The sequence below is a fragment of the Macrosteles quadrilineatus genome, unplaced genomic scaffold, assembly GCF_028750875.1.
Source record: "Macrosteles quadrilineatus isolate MER2022 unplaced genomic scaffold, UCM_ALF_1.0 Scaffold_9__3_contigs__length_116548681, whole genome shotgun sequence".
NCBI lineage: Eukaryota > Metazoa > Arthropoda > Insecta > Hemiptera > Cicadellidae > Macrosteles > Macrosteles quadrilineatus.
This window is the reverse complement of record NW_026542602.1, coordinates 12784785-12804874: the sequence shown is the minus strand read 5'-3', so window position 1 is coordinate 12804874 and position 20090 is coordinate 12784785. Positions and strand designations below refer to the sequence as shown.

Below are 20090 nucleotides of genomic sequence, written 5' to 3'. Positions count from 1 at the left end.
CAGACTATGTTTATCTTCGTTATTGATAAACCTAAAGCATTCCAGTCGGTTTTCTCCTTCTCTAAATGCCTCGCTATACATGCAACACAGGTCATTGATAGAGGGCCAATTGAGAACGAAAAGTCGTTTTGGGGTAGGCCTAGTGTTAGGGCGCATTTGTAACCTAATAGTTGAGATTGTCCAAGGTCAGGTGCTGACTGTGGATGAGTTAAACCTATTACGCGCCACTGTTCTGTAGCTGAGGTCGTTATCACGATTACGCCGTCTGTCTATGTTTCGTTGTCGTCGTGTCGGAGGCATTTAAAAGAATAAACAACAAATAAAGAAATTATAGCTACACAAAACAACGATAAACGCATAATTTTAAGTTACAATCATGCTAACACGATCCGTCATAGCGACACAAAACAACGATAAATACACAAATTTAAGATACAACCATACTAACACGATCATCGATCTCTATTAGGCCTATCCGTCTTGGGGTTATGTTTACACAAACTCAAATAGTAAATAAATGTAGCCTACTCAATTATTGAATTGAAAAATAAATAACAGCAATTAAATTATACAGCTGATCAAAATGTAAACAATTATGTTCTCCATAAGGATAACATGGGAACTTTCAAAGCCACTGGGGCAGAGCCCAAGATACGCTTTCAAAAATGTAAGGTCAGTTTGCAAATCTACGCGACGCGCTCTTTCCAATGAGACGTCAACTGTTAAAATCGGTTAAGAAATGGCGGAGGAGTTCAACCGACAAAGTATCATGTAGCGTATTAATTATATAGATGTCTACCTTAGGCAATATTACCGTGGATTATATACAGGGTGTTTTTTTTTTTTTTTTTTTACTTGCATCTTTATTTATGTAAAAATCGCAATAGATAGAAATATGCAGTTTGCTGGAATTGCATATTCCGCCAACTGCATATTTCTATCTATTGCGGTTTTTACATAAAAGATGCAAGTTTAAAAAAAAAAACACCCTGTATAGTGGATAGTCAATAATATTATCCTATGACTCTACAAAACTCTTATGTTAAACTAATAAACAGGAGAAAAGTTCATGTTTTATACATGTCATTCGCATGCCAACATTAGTAACATTGACAAGGAAATTAATTCGGTTTGTCGCGTGGATGATTTAAACTGGATCTATTATAAAAGTAGCCACGTGCGTGGTTTTGCTTGTGTTCAATTATGTACCCTAATTACTTTCTCTGGGGCGCTTTGGAAAATCCTCGTTAAAAATACATTTTCTTTTATGAATGCATCACTGCATTTCACTAATTTTACACGGCTATGAAATGTACTGGTTGGTTTTGTAATTAGCAAAAAAAGAAAATGACTTGTGGTTTATGGAACTGTGAATAATATGTGTGTTTCAATTATTTGAAACAGTATGTAAGTTGTATGATATGAACAAAATAACTGCCTTTTGACACAATTAGAAAAATGTTATAGGATATTTCATACATAAATATGAGAGAATAGCGTCAAACGTTGTTAATTTCTTTATTTTTCTTTTACAGATGACCAGCATGGCGTCAACATGGTTGCTGCGACAAAGACACTAATATGAAAATTATATTTGAGTGTTCATCAAGTAAATAAATATATTAGGACATCTTCTTCAATTTTACATTTGAAACAGATTTTGATCATGTAAATATTTTCAAATAGTTTACTGCACTGTAAAGTATTGTATAATCTATGTATTTCATTCGTTTCAAATATTCAAAAATCCCATCATATTATTTAACAAAATAAAAACGAATGACGAGATTGTAAGACAAGCAAGTCACAGAACTTAAAACAATGACAAATTTAAATCGACCAACTTAGTGAAGAAAATTAAAATGGATTTAAGTCAAGTTAAATGTTTCAAATTGTCGTTCAAACTGTATCATACTATTATTTATAGGTAATTAGAGCTAAAAAATATTAAAAAGAAAAAGGTTGTGTAATCGAGGCAGGTTTGTAAAATAAAACTTACTCACTTGGCAGTATTATAACTTCATTATGTTTCCAACATTACCTGTAACATAACAATTGTATGTTAGAATATATTGGATATGTAATGTTACAGTAATAATAAACACTGTACAAATAACGATATGTAAATTGTAAAACAAATATCAGGACTCAGGACACGTACATAAACTGTTAGAATATAAAACATTTATATGAGTTGCAAGTGCATGTGGATATTATGATATAATTATGTTCAGGTTTAATAAAAACATAGTCAAAATATATCATGGTTTTTCTTTATAATTTTTCTAACCCGAATTTGTCATAACTCATATAATGAATTACTTAGGTCCGCAAGATGTGAAGATACCTCTTATCTTATTTGATTGCTCACTGTACCTAGGGTAAAAGAATATACGATTTTAATTTTGAAGCTATCGTTAGGCAATGGTCATTTATTTAGCGGTACTAAAATTGAAGTAATTTATATATTTCTGAATAACTTTTAACAGAGTCTTGGAAAATCACCCAGGTTCTTACGGATTGAGATTCACTTCAAAATGTTGTACTGCAGTATTTTAAACTGAGAACTAGTTGCAACACTAACAGAGAGACAATAAGAGAACTAAATTGCAAATTTAGATTAAAAACTGTGTATATGGCATAAAACAGATAAAAAAGAGACTCTTAGTAATGTGAGAAAACATACTTCTAACTGCTTCACGAATAATTTTAATATTTCCAACATTTTTTCTTTTCTCCAAGATTAACTAAAAGAGTAGAAAATACCATATTTTCAGATGTCTATAAAATAAATCATTAACAGAGCAAAGGTCTACCTAGCAATAAAACACAGACCAATTTGCGAGCCAATGAATATTTTTGAAAATATGAACTTGTGAAGGGGATGGGTATCGGGCAGCGTTCCCAGTTTGAAGGAGTCAATTCTAATGTATTATTCATACTACGATTATTTATCTATCGAAGGGCTCTCAGTAAGAGGGGTCTTTATAAACTGTTACCTTTGATAAAAAAAAGGGCCTTAAATTATTAGTGAATTTTCTACAGTTCGTCAAGAGCAAAATGTTTATTCAAGAAGTTTGTCAAGTTTATTTTGGTAAGTTTATGTAATTGCTACCGCATTACACGGGACATTTCACTTCACGATTAGTAAAAAAAGATATTTCTTTCAAGGTATTTCTGAAAGGTGTTTCTGGATTTGGAATCTTATCCGTCTTCAGGCGAGAAAGAACTTAAACACATCAAGAAGAGAACTATTTTCTCCTCGTTTAATCTTTATATGTATTAAATTCTTTCTTACGATATAACAGGATCCAGGTTCAGAGTACAAAACGTAGAGTAATTTATTCAACTATAGGAAATTGGTCAACCATGCAATCAGAGAGACACTTCATTAAATAAATTCAAATAAATACTAACCTACATATAGAATGTTCAAATACCTCGGATAAACGAAGTAAAATGTCCTTTACCTGAACCGTAAAAATCACAAATCCACGCGTGTGAAATGCATCTAAAACTACAACAATCTACAACTTATGTAACGTGGAGAGCTACTGACTTACTTTCTTCAGGTCTTCTAAGACCTGTGTACAAAACGAAAATTCAGCTTTTAAATCACTCTGTTGGCTTAGGATTGAAAAGCTTGAGCCATTTAATAAAATTCGTATACATTTCTATACATGATTCCAAAGATTAACATGGGTTTCAAGCATCATGACTACACAGTTTTTATAGGTAGTTACAGAGCGAATGAATGCATTTGTAAATCTAGTCAAAGCAGTAACCTTCATGTCAACTATGATATATCAATCAATATCAATACTTTGTTGAAGAGATAATGTAATTTTACTGGGAAAGCAATTTACTTTTGTTTAGTCGCAACACAGTTTTCTCTTTCGGCGAGTCGGTGAATTGCTTTTAAGCCTTTGATTCGCAGGGTGTTTTTACGCAGTTGAAAATAAAATGTGACGAAAATAATTTAAATAAACCAGATTTAGTATTCATAAAATGAAAACACACAATTTTATCTCACTAAATAATAAACAGTTTCATCCCTAGCCATTGTATATTCCCTAATTCTAGCCGCAGGCATGAATTTTAAATGAAAGTCTAATGACTGAAAAGTAGTGAAGTTCTAGATTTGAAGTGAAGTTGATTTATTTGAAGTTCTAAATGTAAATTTTAGATGTACCTAGACCAATCGCAAGATGTTTTAATTGAATTATTTTCAAAGTTCATATTTATTTGTAACTTTAAGCTATTACATCAAATGTGAATTTTTACAGCTTAAGACTCTTTTAAATACAAAATAAATAACATCCTTTAACAAATTTAACTTCTGACATTTAAAATCACCATTTAAGTGTTCGCAAACACCATTTATTACTTAGAGCATCAATATTTTTACTGTCTTCAAACGTGACTGCATATGCTGACTGGTGCGCTTAATGCCATAAAGTGATATTGATAGTAATATCGCCACGGCAACCACAGCTTCGCCGGACCTCAATAGTGACCAGTTATTACGATTTTACTGTCGATTTTACCATAAAACAGATCGTGGACAATATCGTCGTCAGACTATTCACAAACGCCGATTGAAGTCAGTTGGGTAGTTATTTTTTATAATTTATAGCCTCCGTAACATCATTATACTGAAAAGGTTTTAAATACAAGGTGTGCTAATTTTAGTTTAAGATTTCGTTCTTTGAATGAACCCCTGATTTGATATCATTTTGTCGTTTTACTAACGAGAAACTTACTAACCTTTCTCATTTTACCGCATGTATTCTAAATTAATGTTTCACCATTGTCGTTTAAAGTTTAAGTTGGATATGGAAATACTTTACAATATATAACAAAATTGGTTTCTCTGTAGCCTAAGCCACCCATACAGGAATCATCAAATTGTCTGCAAACCAGGACACACAAGTAAGCTTAAAATTGGTACATACAATTAACAAAAAGAAGCTAGTCCGCCAGATTTGGCCAAGAATAAGTATGGCAAACATAGGCAGTCATACGTACACATGATCAGATATAACATTCGACTATGCGGACAGACTGTTGTAAAAGCTGGGGTTAAAAACATCTTGAGTAGGTAGCGTAAACTAACGACAAAGTGTCTTAGTTCCTAGTATCCATTCAGTATCATAGCAAGTGCATAGTTTTTCAGAAGTACAACTTATTTACTATAAATAATTAGTTAGTTATATACTTACAGGGGACACCGGAATAACAAGAATAGTTGTGTAAAACAAACACAACGCCCAATACCACGGCGTAAATCAATTGTAGCGAGAAGAGGAAATCAACAGACCGAACAATCAATCAACATCTAGAAATGGGTTGTAGAAGCAACAATGGGTGAAGGAGGATTCCGATTGTGCGACGATAGCCAATCAACTTGTCCTCAACTAATCCAACTTGTCAACAATACGGAACCGGAGACAAGGTACACTCTTTCCTGGAAACTTATCCTAGGAACAGTGTAGTAAAATGTATTGAGATAAATAATCCTGCATCTAATATAATATTCCATTGTTGCTTTTTTTTGTTGCAATTCGAAATAACTGTCTACAAATGTTTAGTTAAAACAAATTAATTTCAAAAGTTTAACCTAACAACATATCGAATAAATTATCAAAATACATCCATACACACATACGTACATCATTTACGATTAAATGGAATAGTACAAATAATTTAATATTAAAAATACACCCTTTTCAATTATTGGTACATGTACATAATTAGCACACGTAACGAAATTAAATATTCTATTATGAATATGTATACAACCAATATTTACTTTGGTAGTAAAAATGAATTAAATAATGGTATTTACCATCGCAATACGCACCATGCTTGTATAGAATGGCCGTAAAAGATGTCTCTTGGCTTCTCCCCAAAATGCAATGTTCGTGGAGCGAGATTTAATATAAAATTCATTACCCTACCTCGCATTAAATACGCAAAATAAATTACGAGTATTAGTTATTAGTATTAGTTAGCACCGTGTAAGAAAACTATAAAATGCAAATTCCATCGATCAAAATTGTTTATTTCATGGCACAACACATTATTTACAGGTTAACGACATTTGTACTGTAGTTGTATTAGAAAATCAAACACCAATTCCAATAAAGGCCCACTCCACGTCTCCTGGTGAAGAATTGATTCTTATTGGATTTACAAGCGTTTTATCGTTTGAGTCTTCAGGCCTCTTTTAAAAATCATAACAATACTATGGTTTTTCTTTATAACCTATTGGCCTTCTATTACCAATCTCTTGCGCTCATTGTAAGGACAAAAATACTTCTTTATTTAACACATTCCAATAAATAACAAATTAAAAGAAGTTGTAGCCCTGCAACATAAACTCTTCATTAAAACACATTTGTTCAGAATAATGTACACTAAAGATAATTATGAACAGTGAAATAAGACTAAAAATGGGGAAAAACTCAAGTAATTTTGGAAAAATATTTTATAAGCTGCCCATGCAGATCGTTAGAGAGTGTCGTTATGAGTTATTTTTAGCATAATATAAGTATTACTATCTACACTAAGTCAGAGGACTTTACATTATTCTTTGTGTATTGAAAGTCCTAGGGTTTCATCATCAGATTTATGTGTGACCAAAAATTATTTCATTTTGAACAAAGGGTTAATGAATACTTAAATTATATCTATTGATCTGTTAGTAGTGTCATTTTTGCAAATCTCACAATGAAGCATTTTCTTTCGTAGGCATGCCAGACCTGTGATTGCGTAATCTAACTCAATGCCAAATTTATCTAACGCCACCTAGCCAATCTAGTCGGAATAATTAACAAACAAATATTCTGCCATTCAAAATTACACATTTGAAGTATTCATAAAGGGTTTTAAAATTAGTTTACCACCATGCAATTTAAATAACTCCCAGTTTATAAATCATCCTCACAAAACCACACGGCATTTGACGGCAACATACTGATGCGGGATACCCGATTTGGCGCAGTTTCAAAATGTTTTGTTTGCCTTTTGAAAAGTAAAACCAATAAATCGTTAAGGGTAGATAAATCACAGCCAGCATGCGGTCAGAGGCTTCTTTTTGGTCAATGCTCATGTGAACTTCCAACTTTACATCACTGACCACTAGACAGCGTTGTATTGGCAAACATTCCGTTACAGATGTAGAAAGTGAAGAGAGTATTTATGAGGTTTCATCCAATAAATTGTAACCAAAAGTGTCCATGAACTTCATGACGAGGTACTGCATACAGGTAAGTAAAAGCAGCCATACATTTTGTTTTCGTACAAAAAAATGAATAATCGTAAAAGGGATATTGTATGTATGTTATTGTTGAGCTCTTCAATACAGAGATCACACAAAACTTTCAATGGTGATCGGCGGGATTTGAACCAAGTACTCCAAAGTCGAAGCCCTTAACTTCAAAAACTAGATCAGTCATTTTCTGTTTTTCACTTGTAAAAGATACACACATAACTTTAGTTCAGCACAAATATCACTAAGTCAATTACAGCTTTTCCATTTCATAAGCATCATACAATTATTCGAAATTATGTTTATCGGTTGGAGAAGAGTTTAGCTACCCAATATTTTAGGATAATTTCATCACTAATTGCACTAAAAGGTGTTGACTTCTAAATATAATTACCAATAATGAACAAATGTGGCGTTTCTAGTATCCAGTACATGGTAATTAGATTTTTACCCGCGTGATTATATTCCCACACACAATGTAGCGTAAATAGACTCTTTGAAGTATCATTCAGTTTGTAAAGGAACTTAAACTGGTTTTCTTAAAAACCCTATGGTAGAAAAAAATTGGGATTTCAATTTCAATTCATAAAAAAAAACATGCACAACTGTTTTCGATGGGAATGTAAAACATGTACAAAGTATTAGTAAAACATCACGTTGATTTAAAATTTAAGTAACATATAAAAAAGCATCAACGTTTGATTCTATACATTAATAATACTCCGTCACAAAGTATGTAACGTGCTTGCAAAATAGATATTTTATAAATTCAAGGATTAGAAAAGTTGTCCATGGGACACCATATATAGGGATCGATACTTTTTACTAATTCTGAAATTCGCCAATATCATAGAATTTCTTTCCGGAAAATCCGGTTTAAATAATGAGTACAATATGTTTGTATCATTTGAATAGTAGGCTAACTAAAAATGGTTCAATAACTTAAAAAAGCAAATTATCTAAACAACTGTGTTGGAAAACAAATTGATAATATAGTGTTAACCAACCCGGTTCATATTTCCTTGATTGATAGGAAAACAATTAATTATCTTCCACTTTATCTACCCGCAATGTATCGTATTCCACCTATCCCTTTAATTAATTGACCTGTGCATGGCCTACTTACGATGCCCTACAGTAGTGGGACTTCTGTAATGAAATGTTCACAAAATACATCAATTTCCACGCCATATTTGTTTGGCCGGTTTGGTGCAGTTACAATATATTTATTTAAGGAGTTCCTGGTCCCTTTGTCCAGACCATTCAGGTTTCATTATTATTACCATCATGCACGAAACACATCAAGCATGAGGCCTACAATTTGAACAATTCACACTTCAAACACCTCTTGACCCAGCCCTGACGGCCGCTAAAGATATGATATACAGGTAACATGCGATACCAACATTACAGATAACAATACCACACAAGGATGTATATGAACGTAATAAAGTTTGTGAACTAAAATAATTTATTTTTTTAATTAATTATGGAACGTTTTTATAGTAAATTTGTAAATATACATACAATTCTGAAAAAAAAACTTAAAAGCCAATTTAGAATATCTTAAAGACTCCTAAATAATTGTTTTCAGAGAGTTTTTTAGTAAGACTATATATATTTTTTCATCAAGCAGTGACTGACACAAATACAAGAGTATCAGTTACACTGGCAAGACTACTGTGTCATTATCAAGCGCTGAAAAAGGGTAGAGTACTGGAGTCTGTACAACGTCAGAAGATCATCTTTTTAATCGCCGATAACAATATTAGTCGAAAACCTGAATAATCCAACTTGGTATGAATATATAAATACCTAACCTAAAAATGCTATCAACAATTATGTAAAATATTTACAGGAATTTACAACTCTTAACGATCTTAGGTCTGTTTAACAAATGTACTACATAGTAAGTTATTATAGCTACGGCCAAACTTTTATCTTCGGTCGAGCTTGTCTACTACAGTAGAATATAAACAGTACACAGCATTAACATCGTATGATTACAAACAAAGGATTCTACTTCTTTCTTTCTTTATACACTAAGGTCGGGGTGGAATAAACGTTTGACATGATGAAATCATATCTGGTTCATCACCATCTGTCACGTCATTGAGCTATCATCTGCCCAATGAACCACACATGTTCATCAGTGGTGTTGCATTGACAAAGTACCTGGGATGTAAAGTAATAAGTAGAGTTCTACAAAATTCACGTAGGTGTAAACTTTATAGTATCAATTTAAAAAACTGTACTATACTTCGTTTACAATATTTAAGCAGTTTTATGGAAAGAAATCTATCCCCTTCACTTGACCCTTAACTAAAAATAATATCTCAACAGCTGACCAAGCAGCATATATAAAATACAAAAAAGTGATGGTGAACTCCCTATTTTTTACAAAAAAAGCATAATGCATGTTCGGAAAGATATAACACTCATTGACATATAAATTTGGATTATTTAAGAACCATTAAACCAACATATAGGTCAAACCTATTTTTTACAAAAAAAGCATAATGCATGTTCGGAAAGATATAACACTCATTGTCATATAAATTTGGATTATTTAAGGACCATTAAATTGGGCACCTTTCTCAAAATATACCTTACACACTCATTATTGACATAATTTCAACCAACATATAGGTCAAATTATAGGCCGTCATGTAGGTCAAACGGTAAGAGTTCAAACCTTTCCTGTTTACGATCCATCTATTATTTTCACTAAAAATGCTGCTCTTTTCAATTCTCAACTTAATTCAAAAGATTATTAAAGGTTTAATGTGAACACAAATTTGATGAATCAGTTTTAAACATTGGTGCGTCACCTCATATTTTGGCCAAATGCAAATTGCAACTCAACCAAAACAAGAACCCAATACGAAAGATCATCCCTCTCTCCTCTCCTAGATGTTAATGCACAATACCCACAGAAACCACTATGGTAATAAACAAGTTACCAAGTCGCCAACCACGGCACTGCATTAACTACGGTTCACCCGAGGTCGGCTACATTATACCTTAGCCACAACTTGCAACTTAATGTTTGCTTGGTAATAAGTTATAGTAAACATTCAGTATGTGGTGGCAGAGATTGGATATCGTTCCAACGTAACAAAATAATTCGCAAATATTCCCGCAAAATATTTATCAGAGAATCATGAAAGCTTAGAGGGTGGGAATATAATCAGTGATAGTTGAATCTTTCCAATCAGATTTCTATATATTTAAAGTGCTGAGTTTATGTATGGGAAACCCCAACTTTTGGGAGGAAAACTGAATGTCTATATAATATAAAAATCAAATCCAAAGGTTTAAAAGCGATGACAGACATATTGCGGTTGGGTCGCAAATTTTATCGTTTGATACGCGTTTTACATGGGAGATTCATTGCAATGCAAATAACCAGTGCTAGGCCTACTGCAGCAGTTACGTAAATTTCCAGCCAGTAGATAAGCCTTGCTAAGCAGAATATTAGCGAAATGTTCAAAACAGACGATCAAAATTACTTAAATTCGTGTGGTTAGACAATGTAAAAATAATATCTTGGAGTTATATTTACCGGTACTCATTATAGAAATTCTTGTAAATCAATGGTAAATTTAATGGTAATTCTCGGTATCACGTTATGTAATCAATCGGAATTGTGCAAACATCCACATTTAATTTTATAAAAATAAATAGTTCCATTAAACTTGATTGCCAGATCCGCATGGAGAACTATTTACTTTCAAACAATGTAACAGCAACATTGTATGAAATTGGGAGAAAATTAAAAGGCGATAGAGTGTAAAAAACAATCAACATCTAGAAATGGGTTGTAGAAGCAACAATGGTTGAAGGAGGTTTCCGATTGTGCGACGATAGCCAATCAACTTGTCCTCAACTAATCCAACTTGTCAACAATACGGAACAGGAGACATGATTTCTTTCTAAGGAATATCAGTTATCGTGCCTTTCCAATAAAAGGTCCCCCTTCCATAATGGGTATCACGATTTTTGTTGAGCACTTGGAAAACCTTTGTACATAACTCCAGAGCGTATGTTCTATGAGTAGGATTAATCAATAACTAAAACAAAATCAAAAGTGCTCGGAGGTTTAAACTCAACAGATAAACGATTTAATTATATTATTTGCATGCCAACGGTAAGAAAACAATGCATAGTGAAATAACTACAATATAAGTTGACATGAGAGCTTCCGTTCCATGGACACACGTATGCGCCTTTGCTGGCGACATTGCGTTTTTTTTTCCAAAAAGATATTTCAATCTTTACGGTTATATTTAAGAAGATCTTGAGCTATTTAGTGATTGGTGTAAAGCAAATAAAATACAGGTAAATAATAAGACAAAATACATAAATTTCGGTCTATTAAATAGTTTTAACTCCCCAAACAATCGAATTTATTATTCTTAAAAATGTAATTTAGTTTCATACATTTCCAAAGCAATTGAATTTTCGATATATCGAATTTGTTTTGGATGAAAATCAAAACTGGGACAAACATATTTCTATTCTACAAACAAAAATTAAATAAACTACAAGAATTTTCTATTCATAAAAAACAGTTGTTATACCTTCTTACTTCGAACTCTTTATTTTGCTCTTGTCGATTCAAGACTCCAGTATGCAATTCAATGCTGGGAGGGGTGGAACTTTTAAAAGTTATATTGAAAAATTAAGGTTTACTCAAAATCATTTTTTTTTTTTTAATAACTAAAAGTAATAAGCGTGATAGCTCTTTCCCGTTATACTCCCAGTTAAAAATACTCTTAAGTTCAGCATTTATATATTTTTAAGGTACTAAAACTCTTCTATGTATGCCGTAAAATACTGGGACAAGCAATCTTTTGTATAATACTAGACATAACAATTAAGGCAGAAGGCATTTTCCGATTGCCTAAAGTAAACCAGTCGTTGTTCAGATTCTTATCAGTAGGCCTATAATGGTCCCAAATACTTCAACCAACTGTATTTCTGTTAATTTTTTGATTCATTTTTTTGTTCTATTTTATAATCACTATTTTTATGTCGCCACAGAGAGCGACAACTTGTATTTTTCAAGTGAAGAGACTGGACCCACCAAGTGTTTAATAGAATTGTTTATTTTTTTTGTTTTACGTTTGTTGACACGGGTGCTGGATAATGTGGCAACGTAGTTCCAAGAGAATGTACTATTTTGTATTTATTACATTTTTTTATAAACTCATTATTTTATATTATTACTTCACATAGAAAAAACCTCAATAGCAACAATGCCTTAAGTTTACTTCAAACTTAAGCTATGACATATACACTGGTAATGCAGGTCACCATCTTCATGTTATATATTTAATATGGAAAGGGGAAAAGGGTCATTATAGAATTTAACTATCAGCGTATTTACACTGACCAATACGAACAACATTATTGATTACACGCTTTGGACATTCAAACAGTTATAAAATACTACCAGCAAAATTTAAGTAAGTATATGCTGGCACACGATTAAAATGTGCTTACTTGATTCTATTTGTCTACTCTTTTACATTGGTCTAACTAAAAAATTATCAAATACAGAATTCGACTATTTATATTATAGTCAAAGAATAACTTAATTCTGGAATATTAAGAAATTGTTACTTGTCTAATCCAAGATTGACTTAATTCTGACATATTGAGAAATTAAGTAAAACACTCAACATGAAAAACAAAATACAAACAACTGACATGAAAGCAAACAGTTTGTTAGAATAAAAGAAAATTACGTGACGTTATACCAATGTATAAGAACATTCTATCTGAGGACATTTAGCAACGACAAAATATTGTTCATTATAAATATACTACTGTGAATTATTAAGGTATTAAGGAATCCTTAGAAATATATCTCACAATACAGAAATTTACCTCGTTTATTTAACAATAAGTCTAGCAAAAACTGTGTTCACATTGCAATCAAGAGATTTCAACATTAACGAGTTCAACAATAATAAAGTGTGAGAATAAAGAAGTCAGACAGAAGAATAATAAGAACATTACACGGTTGATAAATCTGAGATGAAAGCAGAGAGAAAACATTACAGCTGAATGTCTGCTATATGTTTGCATCTTTAAGAGCTTTTTCACCCTCATGTACAGTCGCAAAGCCCCAAGGTGTTATGTCTAATGTACTGGAGTAAATGGAAAAAAGGCGTGTTTATATCGGTTGTATTAAAAACTAAGATATCGTTTTAGAAAATACTAGGCCTACTAAAACTCTTTTGGCGTGTATACAATATTTATTGTACATAATGATAATTTTTGACACAACATTGGTGATTGCGTTACCTCAGAGGAGACTAACTAGGTAAAAGCCAGCGCGCTTATTAAATTATGCTTGTCTTGTGTGTCAGAAACTCAAAACGCAAATTACTTTGAGTAAAATGTTGATTAAGTAATCTAGAGCAAGTGTATCAAAAGATAAATGTTTCAGTGTAACAAAACGTAACAAAGTATTTAGGTCTTTGTGATCCTCATACTTGACGGATTGTCTGTGTTTAACTTACTCAGTTAATAGGTTAGTTATATACAGGGTGTTTTTTTTAAAAACTTGCATCTTTATTTATGTAAAAACCGCAATAGATAGAAATATGCAGTTTGTGGGAATCATCTATTGACGTAGGGGGACCAATTGTTTTGAATTCAACGTTACATTCATATTCCCCCCTTTCCCCCCTGCCCCCAACTTAATTTTTTTTAAATAGCAAGGTACCCCTTGTGACATATCAAATAAAAGAGCATGAAAAAAGAAAATTTTTGATGAAAAAAAATTGAAAATCGGTTTATAAATTTGTGAGATATTTCCCCCCTCACCCCCCCGGAACTTAATTTTTTTTTAATAGCAAAGTACCCCTTGTGACATATCAAATGAAAGAGCATGAAAAAAGAAAAATTTTGGCGAAATTTATTTTTCATTTGATATGTCACAAGGGCGGGTACCTTGCTATTAAAAAACACGTTATGGGTAGGGGAAAAGGGGGGTGATTATCTCACAAATTCATGAGCCGATTTTAATTTTTTTCACCAAAAATTTTCTTATTTCATGCTCTTTCATTTGATATGTCACAAGGGGTACTTTGCTATTAAAAAAAATTAAGTTCCGGGGGGGGGGGGTGAGGGGGGGAATATCTCACAAATTTATAAACCGATTTTCAATTTTTTTTCATCAAACATTTTCTTTTTTTATGCTCTTTTATTTGATATGTCACAAGGGGTACCTTGCTATTAAAAAAAAATAAGTTGGTGGCAGGGGGGAAGGGGGGGGGGAATGTGAATGTAACGTTGAATTCAAAACAATTGGTCCCCCTACGTCAATAGTTGATTCCCGCAAACTGCATATTTCTATCTATTGCGGTTTTTACATAAATAACGATGCAACTTTTTAAAAAAACACCCTGTATACATTAAAACCTTGTAGCAGCTGTGAAAGAAGTAGATGTAAAAAAATATGCTTCATTAATTTCACTGAAGCTAGACACCCAACTGTATGAGTTGATTAGAAAATAGACGAGTTTAACCTTCCCTCTTTTTGTAAATTGTAATGGCTATATTAAATGTAAAAATAATAACACATTGAAATATGAAAATACTAAAATTATTTAAAATAATTAGAGACAAATTACCTTTGTATATTTTATAATAGGCAAAATTGGGTGAAGAACCTCTACATTACATAACATTAACATTTTTCATTAAAATAGTATATAGTGGCATTTATCATATCAAGTAAACCTTAGATGTTTTGTTGCTTGATATATGAGTCGTGTAGATATCATGTTTGACTTGTAATCAAACAGTTGCAAGACCGAAACTGAGCTAACACCGGTTAACATTTTGATGGCTCAAAAATAGACCAAGCTGACGATCCTAGTCCGTAACAAATTATACCCACTCAGTCCTTCAACACTTATCCTTCAGTTTGTTAGAATACGCACCCTAGTATAGCCCCAGTACGTCGTATGAACATAATATTATCAACCTACTTACATACATTTGTAAGTCATAATTTAGAATTTCTCACAATACATCGTATAAATACATTAAAGGTTTTTTGAGAAACCTAGCAACTCACGATGAAAGCGTTGAAGCCTAATTTCAAGTTTTAGTCACAGATTGTAATGAGCTTCACTTCCATTGTAACATGATATCCTTGACAGCATCTCAGGGTCACAAGGATTAACACTGAGGACCTCACTTGATCTGTAAGTATCAGGTTAACGTTGAGGGTGTTAATTATATCTTGACTAAGTAAAACATTACACTCCGCTCTAGTGAAGTGTCTCTTCAGACGCTAGTAGAGATAATTGTTTCACTCTGTGTTGTATTTTCCATTTTCAGTTAGAAAAAACTGTACAATTTTATAACCTCTTTTAACAGCTGTTATAATATACCGTATATTTAATTACCGTCTCAATCAACCGTAAACTAGTACAGCACCTTGCTAATTTGACATGTAACACAGTTTAAATGACTTCTCAATGGTGAATCTCTAGTCAATTACGATCTGTTTAGCTTTAAAATCAAAACAACCACAGGGTAATTATAATTTTTAACGAAGTTTTATTTTATAGACATGTAAAATGTTACGGCAATGGTGTAAGGCATGCATTTCGTTAATTACACGCGTGTACCAAAACTTGAATGGACAAACCTTACTCCTGAAGGGATTTAACTGAATCTGCCAATATTTTAACATTAGATTATAATAATTTATTTACAGAAACAAGCTTACTAGTATGAAATAAGATGCACCTATCTAACGTAGGCCCTACTTATTTGTATTAGGACGCTCAGCACAAGCCGGGGTTTTCTACATTAAATTTAGAGTAGATTTAGGGGATACGGATTTTCACTTCGAATTCATTGGTGATTTGGAGGGATTTGAACCCAGGATCTCAGTGACCAAGTACCGCGCTCTACTACTAGACCAGCTCGCCCCCCAACCTTACATACTTTATGAATATAAAACGTATTAACGTATTTACAAACTCACGGAGTTGTCTCAACGTAAATATCCTTTTTAATTATGTAACTGTTCGAAATCGGATATTAAGTTAAATTGATTCCAAAACTTAATTAGACCTATAATTAGTTTTCAGCGGACAAATTTTAAGACACGTATTTTATACGTTCAAAATGTAATTCGCAACACAATACTGTATGTTGTGAAGGCCGGCGGTGGACAAATTGGTTTTGAGACCCTTTGATGTATGCTCTGCTTGAAACGCTATGATTGTGTTTTCTGTGGCAATTACCTCAAAGTTATAAATACATTTATATCAACCACCATTAGCATCACGTAATTGAATGTGAAAACTGCGTGTTAACTTCGTGTAGACGCTTTTTACTGCGGTTATCGTTAAAACACTTTTACGAGTTTAACGGATTCAGATGACAGTCATTATTTTTTTTACAAATATCTAAACCATTATTAATTTTAAATTTATTGTTAACGTTTTTTTAAAATAACCTATTATTTCAAAGATCAACAAAATTAACAGAATATAGAAATTGATCGTACTTTGAGAGTATCATTAATCCACATTTTTACATAAGAAGTAATAACAAACACTTATAATATTTATATTATTTCTACATGAAGAAATGCTGCCAGCAAACATAACGATAATGTATAAGGAGTCAAACAACACGGATCATGTTTTTCGAGTTTCAACGGCTTCATTAAATTACGGGTTTTGTCATAAATATATCTAAAATGTTGTATATTTTAAGGTACAAACATTTCAAACTGTAAACTATTTTTTATATAACCTGTTACAGTATTCCAAAGAGGAACAAATAAACAGAATTAATACAATACATAAATCGATCGTAATTTGAGCATACTATTTAAACCTTATCTTTCACATAAGAAGTACTAAAGGCATTATTAGCGAGATGAATAAAAAGGTGTTAAAATTATAAAAACATAACAAACATAATATATAAATATATATATATATATATATATATATATATAGTTTTTTCCACACAAAGATTAAACATCATATGCTGTAAAATGTTATATAAAAAGCATCCTTTTTCCATAGAATGTTAACGCCCACGATTACCGATCTAGGGCATAGTGGAAACATTTTACATAAGTGTAATTGTGAATAAAGGGTTAAAAGTGTAGCATCATACTTATATAGACTTTCCAGATGGTTGGTAATGTCAAACATAAATATATTTTTTGTTTGAATTTGCGCAATTTAAATTTACGTTTGATATATTTTAGACTATTTTATATTACGGTCTTCAAATCACATCATCGGATTTTTTAAACAAGGTTTTTGTGCATAAAAGATTGCCGAAAAGGTGCACACAATGTACAATAAAATATTTCAACCTTCGGGTCGATATTTGTATTGGCCTAGTTTTTTCATAGGCCTAATTGGATGAAAATATTATGTTAGCAAACAAAACTTACAACCAGTACGCGTATAATTTGTGTGTCTGAGCTTTGTTATCGGGTTACGATCAGATGTAAAATCATAGACTATAGAGTAAACCTTTTATTCCCAACTCTGTGGTAAAGTGTCCCATCATGATAGGCTACATAACCCAATCACACCACATGGGGTAGCCTATGACACGGTGAGGTGGGCTCAGTAAATTGGATCTATAGGCCTTTGATAACGTCGTGATATAACCCCATTGTCCCGTCTAGCGAGTAATTAATTTTATTTTAACTAACTATGACACACATTCTGTGGCGTTAAGTGGCTAACAAAGGTGTTTAAAACTATTGTTGCCATTTAAGTGTTTAAAACTGTAGAAGTTCAACTTAAATTTTCTTCTTTGAACTCATATCTCAATTACGAGTCAATAGATTTCCGTTTGATTTCGTTGAAAACCGGGATTACTGCTGTTTGCAGTATCTAGGGATTGACAATATTTCCCAAGTATCAGTTTAAGAACACACTGATAACGTAAAACTTTCTAGATTTAATTAAGCATTTCTATGAGCATTCTTTGTCAACAGTCAGAATTGAAATATTTAAAAATAATGGGAATCACCTATTATGGTGGTTAATGTCCCTAAAGATTTTTTTTCTATTTTTTTAGTTTTTTTCATTAGTGTTCTATGTTTTAAGTTTTTGAGTTTTGTTTTTTTTTTTTACTCCAAAATCTAAATTAATTTTTTGGAGTAATTTTTAAAATATTCAAAAGTGTTATATTAATATAAAAAAAAATCTAAAATAATGAAAAAATAGAAAATGTATTCTTTAAATTGTATAGGCAATCTTAAAATGTTATGCAATTTAAACACGTTACACTTCTCCTTCCATTTTAAATACTTAGGGGGGTAGCGGATTTTTATCCCCCTGGAATTTTACCCCATGGGCAAACGTGACGTCACAAACCAGGGGGTAAAATTCCGGCCGCGAACTTTTGAGTTTCGCGACATCAGCTCGATGGATTAAACGCGGAATTAAACATATATTTTCACGGTTGTGAATTTAATCAGTACACATAAAATAATAAAAAACCTAGAATGTACGACCCGGATTTTTACCCCCGGAATTTTACCCCCCCGGTTTTTTACCCCCGGATTTTTACCCACCCGGATTTTTACCCCCGGATATTTACCCCCGGAATTTTACCCCCTGGCCAGATATATAAATTAGTGAGAATGATTAATTTTCTTCATTTTATTTTTAATTTAATAGTTAACATTTTTTTATTAAGTAGCCTATCTTAATTTATTTGTAACATTAACTAATCGAACAGGCTTTTAATTTTAATTTTGAGATTCGAGTGTCAGGATTCGATCTTTGAAGCCAACTGTTGGTTAATATGATAAAAAAAAAACAGCGAATTATGTTTACTTAGTTGAGATTACAAAATAAATTAATAAAGATAGGCTACTAAATTATGGCGTGTTTACAATTAATTAAAAACAGAAAATCAATAATTCAATTTCTAAAAAAAATCCGGGGGTAAAAATCCGGCCCGTACATCTTCAATGTCTAAACACTACTTATATGGAAAGGGGGTAAAATTCCGGTTTAATCGCTATTCTAATTAATCACGCTCTGGCTATTTTCATTAGACTTCCAAATCCGCGGGGGTAAAATTCCGGCCGCGAACAAACTTTTGGCCACTCAGGTTACTACGTCATAGTGACGTCAGCTTTGCCCAGGGGGTAAAATTCCAGGGGGATAAAATGCCGGCGACCCTAGTCTAGTCGCCGATAGGTAGTCGCCCTAGTCGTCAAGTAGGTACCTTGACACTTAGTTTCACGCTCTTTTTGAAATCTTAGCAACACATAAGCACCAAGTAATCTCACACATTCAGACGCAATTTTCCAACGATACAACTTACAAAAGAAGTTATTCCGTAAAAACTAAGTTGATTAACAGGGTTAGCGCGTTCTTTTTTTAACCTATGTATCTTGTATTGTGAACATGAGATTATCATGTGTCAGGTTATTTAGAACGACAACCATGTCGGTTCGTTGATTGGATATACACAAGGAAGACACACAAGTCCCATGATGTTTCGTAGGTATCCTCATTATTGATTTACTGCCTTTACAAAGGTACAAAGCACGATGATTCTGTCAGTTTCCTCGTTTGTGATGGATTTGTTCGATGATACGGTTTGATACCTATCATATTTGTTCTGTCTTTCGCCTTTGAATCTGTCAAGTGTGAAAGCTAAAATCCCATCACTGCAGCAAACCTGCAGAGTAAGGGACTTTCCTTTTATCTCAAGTTAGGCTATTGTTCGAATACTCTCTTAACTATGTCAGATTTATGCCCCGATTAAATAGCATTTTAGCAGG

At 32.5% G+C, this 20090-nt stretch overlaps 1 protein-coding gene and 1 long non-coding RNA gene across 8 annotated transcripts in view; one reads left to right on the top strand and one right to left on the bottom strand.

Annotated features, from left to right (window-relative positions):
- LOC129002313 (uncharacterized) overlaps window positions 1-2147 on the top strand; it is a 74879-nt gene extending 72732 nt beyond the window's left edge. The window contains exon 5 of the long non-coding RNA XR_008491567.1: window positions 1536-2147. This is a non-coding gene — a long non-coding RNA (uncharacterized LOC129002313). The remainder of the gene's footprint in view (window positions 1-1535) is intronic.
- Window positions 1-20090, bottom strand: part of LOC129002312 (tyrosine-protein phosphatase Lar-like) — a 679394-nt gene that overhangs the window by 419806 nt on the left and 239498 nt on the right. The window lies entirely within an intron of this gene.